The 7,500-nt window shown below is 37.6% G+C and overlaps 1 protein-coding gene across 3 annotated transcripts in view; it reads left to right on the forward strand.

Moving 5' to 3' along the window:
- LOC115412716 (poly(rC)-binding protein 3) overlaps positions 1-7,500 on the forward strand; it is a 52,183-nt gene that overhangs the window by 1,509 nt on the left and 43,174 nt on the right. The gene's annotated exons all lie outside the window — the stretch shown is intronic.

Consider the following 7,500-nt stretch of genomic DNA (forward strand, 5'->3'; position numbering starts at 1 on the left):
GTTATTTATCTCTATTTATTATAATACTATCATCTGTATTTTGCATTTTCAGCCAGGTGCTCATAAAACCTCAGAGTAAATTCATAAGTTATTATTATCCATGGGTTTTACTGGTTAATCAGTGTTTGTTTTTATTCATTTTCCTACATTTTGTTGCCTATTTTATTTAAATCTGTGGACACATCATGTCTCCAGCTGTCAGATGTCCTGTTCATGAGGATCGGACACACAAACATCAAAATTAATAATCAATAGGATATCTATCCCATAATATCCAACTCTATTCTGACATTAGTCCTTATAGTTTTGGATCCCAGACCTGTTAGAACACAAACACCTGGATTCAACGGGTCCACAGACTGGGGTCCATTTGGGTCTGAGTTAAACAGTTATGATCTGAGGATAAAAACATGTATGTGTGTTTGACAAACTGCAGGTTCTTCAGGTTTTTCATTTGTTCAATACTAAATAGAACCTTTGGTCAGAATCCCTATGGCAGTAGTTTGTAGTAGGCCTTTAAAACACAGCTGCAGGGGTTTGGTCTGGACCAGGGCTGTCAGACTCATTTTAGTTCAGTTCCACATTCAGCCCAATATGATAATAAAAATATATTAAAGTAAAATAATAAGTGAAAAAAGTTAAATTAAATGATGATAATGTGTACATCTACAAAGTTTCCTTAAAAATCAATATAATAGGAACACTTGAAATGTCTTAAGAAAAAAAAAGTGCAATTTAAAAAATATTCTGCCTCAGTTTATCATTTACATGTGTACATTGTAACTTACAGATCACAGTAGATCTACAAATACACATAACTATATAATAATTTAAAAACAGAATATTGGTAAAATTGCATTTATTTTTTTAAAGACATTTCCGTTTGTTCGTATTTTTTCAGGTTATTCAATTTTTTTTGTAAAAGTATAGTTTGTTAATGTAAACATTTTCATGTAATTTTACTTTTTTACACCAAAACAAAGAGAAAATTAGCTGTTGTCATTTTTTTAATATTATAATATTTTACTGGCTCTGATCCATTTGAAATCTAATTGGACTGTATGTGTCTGGACATGGAGCCTGAATTAAAATGACTTTAATAACACTGATTGTTAATTTCTTCAGTGTAATTTTTGCATTTCACTAATTCATCCCACGGGCTGGATTGGCCCCTGGGCCGCATGTTTGACACCTGTAGTCTAGACTTTCCTGTCTCAGCTGTGTGTGTGTGTGTGTGTGTTTCCTGTTGAATCCATGTCAGTTTTTTTTCTCTTTATCCTGTCTTCTTCCTCTTGTATTTATCATTCCCTCAGTAATGCCCCCCCTCTCCACATCCCTGTATTTTCCCTACTCTGACCCCTCCTCCACCTACATTCTCTGTTTCACCTTCACTAACCACAGCGTCGAAAACACTGACCTTCCCTTTGTTCCATCAGAACGTCAACATTCATCTTCCCTGGACTCGTCTGTATCTTTTATGTTTTCCTCCTGCTCTTTTTGTGTTTATGGACTTTACCATTGAAGACGTTGCTTTAAGTTTTTGTTGTTTGGTTTTTTAGATCCCTTTGATCCAAGTATTGAGTCTGAACCCGGTCCTTCCCTCGACTGTAGAAAGTCTGACTGTGAAAAAAATGACTCTGAAACAAGGTTATCATCATTAACGAAACTAACAAAATGACAAAAAGTAGAACTGTAAAAACATTTTCGTTAACTGAAATAAACAAAACTATAATTAAAAGAAAAAACCATAACTAACTGAAACTGTATTGTGTGTTTACAAAATTAACTAAAACAGATAAAAATATGGATAAAATTCCCTCCGTTTTCGTCTTTGTCAATGTCGGATTGATACGAAATCGATTTATTTCCTTCAAGCAGTTTTCTGTGCTGTCTCCATACGACACTTTTTGCTCCGTCACTTGTGTTCACTTGTGGTTTCCAGTCGTCTTCTGGTCCCCACTCTACCTGGAAACATGGAGACTAAAGCAGCAGAGTCCCTGTCTGGGATTGATTTGAATAGGAGCACAGAGAAGAAGAGAAAAGAGACCACTGAACTACAACTGAACTACAACTAAGCATTAGAAAAAAATGAAAACTAATAAAAACTACCAAACCTGCTCTAAGAATGAATTAAAACAAACTGAATGAGAAAAAAAAGTCAAAACTAAATAAAACTAACTAGAATGAAAAATCCAAAACTATTAGAACCTTGGTCCAAACACTGGAACCAGGACGTTTTTACAGCTGGTTCTGATCTGCTAGTTTACAATTTGGCTGTTGACTTTTTGGAGCCACAACACAAGTGACCATATTTGGACAAAAGAGGCAGAACTACAGGAACCTGATGGGGATAATGAAAAATCCAAAACTATTAAAACCTTGCTCTGAAAAAACACGTGTAACAGTGTTCAGAACTCGGAGCTCCTCCTTCACCCTGAACAGTGTGCATGTGTGATCCACTCTTTCTGTTTAAATTCAACAGTTTCCAGGTTGTTCCATACAGCAGAAACAGTTGAATCTGGTCCCAGTCATGTGTCTGTCCAATTAGATTCAATTCACATCAATATTAGTTGAGTTCTAATTTTAAATGTGTGGGAAATGGGATTTTCAATGTTCAGTGTAAATGTCCACAGAGTCCACATTCCACAGTGGATGTGGACAATTTAGTTCCACATACAAGAGATTGTTCTAAGCTACAGGTGGATCCAACTGGAGGAGAATCGGAGTCGTTTTGAATTTTGGATGAATTTTGGAAAATGTCTCAGTGATGACAGATGGAAAACTGTAGATGTTGTGACCTTGCTGTGACCTTGAACTTTGTCCTACTGGGACCAAAATGGACTGGGTTGGTCCCAGGGCCTAGGCCTATCTGTGGGGAAGATCTGGGAAAGATGGGTGGAAGAGTTTTACACTACAGTTGCTAGAGCTGCAACCGATTAATCGACTCAAAGTGATCCAAAAAAATCATTCAACCACAATTCTCCTGAATCTTCAGCTTTGTTTCCTTCATTTCTCTGCTGTTAAACATTGGTTCCACTGTTGTGTTTCACACGGACGCTTATTGTGACGCACAAAGAAGCTTCAATTCAGGAAAACTGCAATAGAATATTTCCCTTCCATTAATTCAAGTTGATTAATCGAATTGGTAAGTTTTGCATTGACTTCAAGCACCTAGTCGATTAATCAGTTGCAGCTCTAAAAGTTGCTAACAAACAAACAAACAAACACACAAAGCAAAAAGATCACAATACCTCCTGGAGGAGGTAATGAAACTACCAAGGTCAGTGTGACGTTAACAGAATGTCCAATACTATCCCATATCACTTGTTTAAATGTCAGTCTCTGTAGCGTCAGTGCTGTGGTGGGTCTCCGTGACATCCCCAGGACCAGTCCAGCCTGTATAACAGACTGAACACATGTTGGTATTCAGTGAATGAAGCCAGTCCATTACACATGCCAGTGTTGGTGTCACCTGCAACTTAATAAACGGTTCTGCTTTTGCCAGTAATTGAAGGATTTTCTGCTGAGGATGTCTGACAGTCAGAGCTCAACCCAGTCCATTTCCTCCTGATCTGTTCCTCTGAAAAATGACATCTGAATGATAGAATGTTCAGAGGATGCATGACTTTAGAAAATGGAACACTATTTATTTTAGTGACTCCACCGTAAAAGACTCAGTCCTAATCTGTGACTGTACGGACTTTTCAGACAAGGTATTTTCAACCTTAAAAAAAAATAGGACAATATTTCATTTGGATTATTCTGTTTTGTCCAGTTTTGTCTTTGTAGTTTTTTTTTATTTAGTGTTGGTATTTCATGCACGTCTTTTTGAGGGAGTCACACTTTAACTGCTGGACACTGGCAGAGACCACCAGGTGTAATGACAAAGTCTATTCTATTCTATTCTATTCTATTCTATTCTATTCTATTGTATTTCATTCTATTCTATTCTATTTTATTCTGTTCTATTCTATTCTGTTTCATTCTATTCTATTTATTCTTTTCTATTCTATTTTACTCTATTCTATTTTATTGTATTCTGTTCTATTCTATTTTATTCTATTCTATTTGATTGTGTTCTATTCTATTTTATTCTATTCTATTTTATTCTGTTCTATTCTATTCTATTCTATTCTATGCTATTTTATTCTATTCTATTGTATTCTATTCTATTTTATTCTGTTCTATTCTATTCTGTTCTATTCTATTCTATTCTATTCTATTCTATTCTATTCTATTCTATTCTATTCTATTCTATTCTATTCTATTCTACTACTTGATGACCATGAAAAGATGCAGAACTGTATTTTACACCAATTATTGACATGGACTGATAGGAATAGTGGATCAACAGGTATTAACCTTTTAAATCCTAAATCTAAAATAGTCCACCTGGACTTTTTTTTTCTTATTTTGACTAAATTTTAGAAAATATGCTGAGCGAGTCCATGTGTCCATCCAACACTTTTTTTTCCAGATTTTTCCAAATCTAGCAATTATTTACAATTTACTGCATGTTATAATTCTGCTAAAATGGTTAATTTCTCCAGTTTCTAGTTCAGGCCTGAGTGAAACTACCGTAATGACCCAGTAAAACCTGTAAATGCACAAGGTTTTAGGTTTTAGAACCAGTGGAATTTTTCCAGTTGCACAAACAGTGAAAGGGTTACAGCCATCCAAACTGCACATGTGCAGGGTGCGTCAGCAAGGACACATCAGGTTTTAAAGAGTTAAACAGTTCCATCAGTAGATGGTTTTGGTCTGTGATGGATGTTTGGGTCTTTATGGGTTAAAGCCAAAGATGGTTTAAACCACAGGTGTCAAATATGCATCCCGGGGGCCAAAACCGGCCCGCCAAAGGGTCCAGTCCGACCTGTGGGATGAATTTGCAAAGTCCAAGTTAGGGCATCAAACTCCAAAATATCATAAGAACGTATAAATAATGACAACACCATTTTTTTCCTCTTTGATTTAGTGAAAAAAACATTAAATTATGAAAATGTTTACATTAACAAACTATCCTTTATTAATAACATGTGAATAACTTGAACAAAATGAAGAAATGAAGAAAATTCAGTGCAATTTTAACAATTTTCTGCCTGTTACTACATGTTTAGTGCACATGTATAAATGATAAATCGAGGTAATAATATAGATAAAATTGTACTTACATTTCTTAACAAATTCTGCTTTTTTCAGGTTATTCGCATCCTTTTTTGTTTGGATAGATTGTAAATGTAAATACTGGCATAATTGAATGTTATTTTTACACTAAACAATTTGGAGTTGTCATTATTTATTGGTTCTCATGCTATTATTGTACTGGTCCGGCCCACTTCAGATTAAACTGGGCTGAATGTGGACCCCGGAAGAAAATGAGTTTGACACCTGTGGTTTAGGTTTGTAATGTTCAGGAGGTCTGCTGGCAGCCAGGCTATAAAAACCATCTCCATTCTCAAACCAGGCCGCTCTTCTGCAGCCTGTATGTCTATCCTGTTGTTCTGGTGCCAGGGAATCAGCTCCTGCAGCAGCTCCACACTCCAGTGATCCAGGACTGGGTACAATAATCCAGCAGCCAGGCAGTCCCACATGGCAGAACCCACAACAGCAGGGCGGAGGGGGGGGGCGCTGCCAACTGGATGCAACATGTTCTACATCTGTCTGTGCTGTCCACTTCAAACAATATCGGCAATTCTGTCGCACTATCTACTTTACTAAGGCAACAGTCCCTGTAGAGGACCGAACAGAAGGAGCAGGACAAAGGTGGTAAAATTAGGAAAAATTATTATTTAATACAGTTAGAAAAAGTTTACACAAGCTCCAAAAAATGTCAGTTAACAAAAGGAACAAAGATGGGCCCAACTGAGGTCAACTAAACCAAACTGCAACAGAACAAAAACTGACCCAAGCAGACAGAGAACCAAGGTGGGCTGAAACAGAAGTGAAAAAAAAACTAGTGTTCAGAGAACGCAAACCTCCTCCTTCACCCTGAACTCTGTGCATGTGTGGATCCACTCTTTCTGTTTAAATCCAACAGTTTCCAGGTTGTTCCATACAGCAGAAACAGTTGAATCTGGCCCCAGTCATGTGTCTGTCCAATTAGATTCAATTCACATCAATATTAGTTGAGTTCTAATTTTAAATGTGTGGGAAATGGGATTTTCAATGTTCAGTGTAAATGTCCGCAGAGTCCACATTCCACAGTGGATGTGGACAATTTAGTTCCAGATACAAGAGATTGTTCTAAGCTACAGGTGGATCCAACTGGAGGAGAATCGGAGTCATTTTGAATTTTGGATGAATTTTGTAAAATGTCTCAATGATGACAGATGGAAAACTGTAGATGTTGTGACCTTGAACTTTGGCCTACTGGGACCAAAATGGACTGGGTTGGTCCCAGGGCCTAGGCCTATCTGTGGGGAAGATTTGGGAAAGATGGGTGGAAGAGTTTTCCCCTAAAGTTGGTAAAAAAACAAACAAACAAACAAACAAACACACAAAGCAAAGTGATCCCAGTACCTCCTGGTGGAGGTAACAAATAACTGACGATGCTTTTCTTTTTGGCACCAAGTCTTCATTTACTGGGATTTTCTCTTGTTCAATTGCTCATTTTTTGATGATGTTACCAGCGACTCACCCCAAATTGATTAAGAACGACTGTGATTGGTGGATGGCTGTGTGCAGAGTGTGTCAGGTACCCAGGCTGAACTTAGATGAGAACATGTTGAGTTCATTTACCTCCTACATTGCAGGACCTGCGATGTCGATGCTCAAACGATATATTGTGCAGCTCCAGTTTACACTGTGTCGCTATGACGACCAACCACACCAAGGGGATACGCCTGCGTACTGAGCGACATTTGTCTTAATAGTTGTGTCTCAGACAGAGCTGTGCAGTCAGAGCAGGAAGAGGACAGAGCAGTACAACCACAGTCTGAGGGTTCGCATCAAGTCCAGCACTGACACTGGCTGAAGGCAAAAGCTGAAGGTCAATGACAGAATCTTTCCAAACAAAGAGAACATACAAGCAGGAGGCAGATTCTGCATGTGAATACACCAGCACACACTGACGCATGGTCTGAAGGGAGGACTTAGAGGGATTCTTATTGGAAGAGACTATACAGTGGTTTTGAAGGAAATGCTACATATTTTGCCCTTACAGTGTTAAGAAAATTAAGCAGAATATCCATATCCTCATATTCATAACTGTTTAACTCAGTCCCAAATGGACCACAGTCTGCGGACCTGCTGAATCCAGGTGTTTCTGTTTTAACAGGGGTCTGGATCCAAACAATAAGGACTGCTCCACTCCTTTAACCCAGGGTTAATTCCAGTTTTAATGTAGGATCCTGTATCTGTTTTTTGGAAAGGCTCAGTATACACTCAGTTTTTTTGTTTTGTTTTTTTACATAGACCGTAGCTGTAGCATTACCAGGAACGTTCAGAGCGGTTGTTTCTTTTTTTTCTTTCTTTCTTTTTTTTGCGCTCCCTTCCATAATT

Source organism: Sphaeramia orbicularis, chromosome 21, assembly GCF_902148855.1.
Source record: "Sphaeramia orbicularis chromosome 21, fSphaOr1.1, whole genome shotgun sequence".
Classification (NCBI taxonomy): domain Eukaryota; kingdom Metazoa; phylum Chordata; class Actinopteri; order Kurtiformes; family Apogonidae; genus Sphaeramia; species Sphaeramia orbicularis.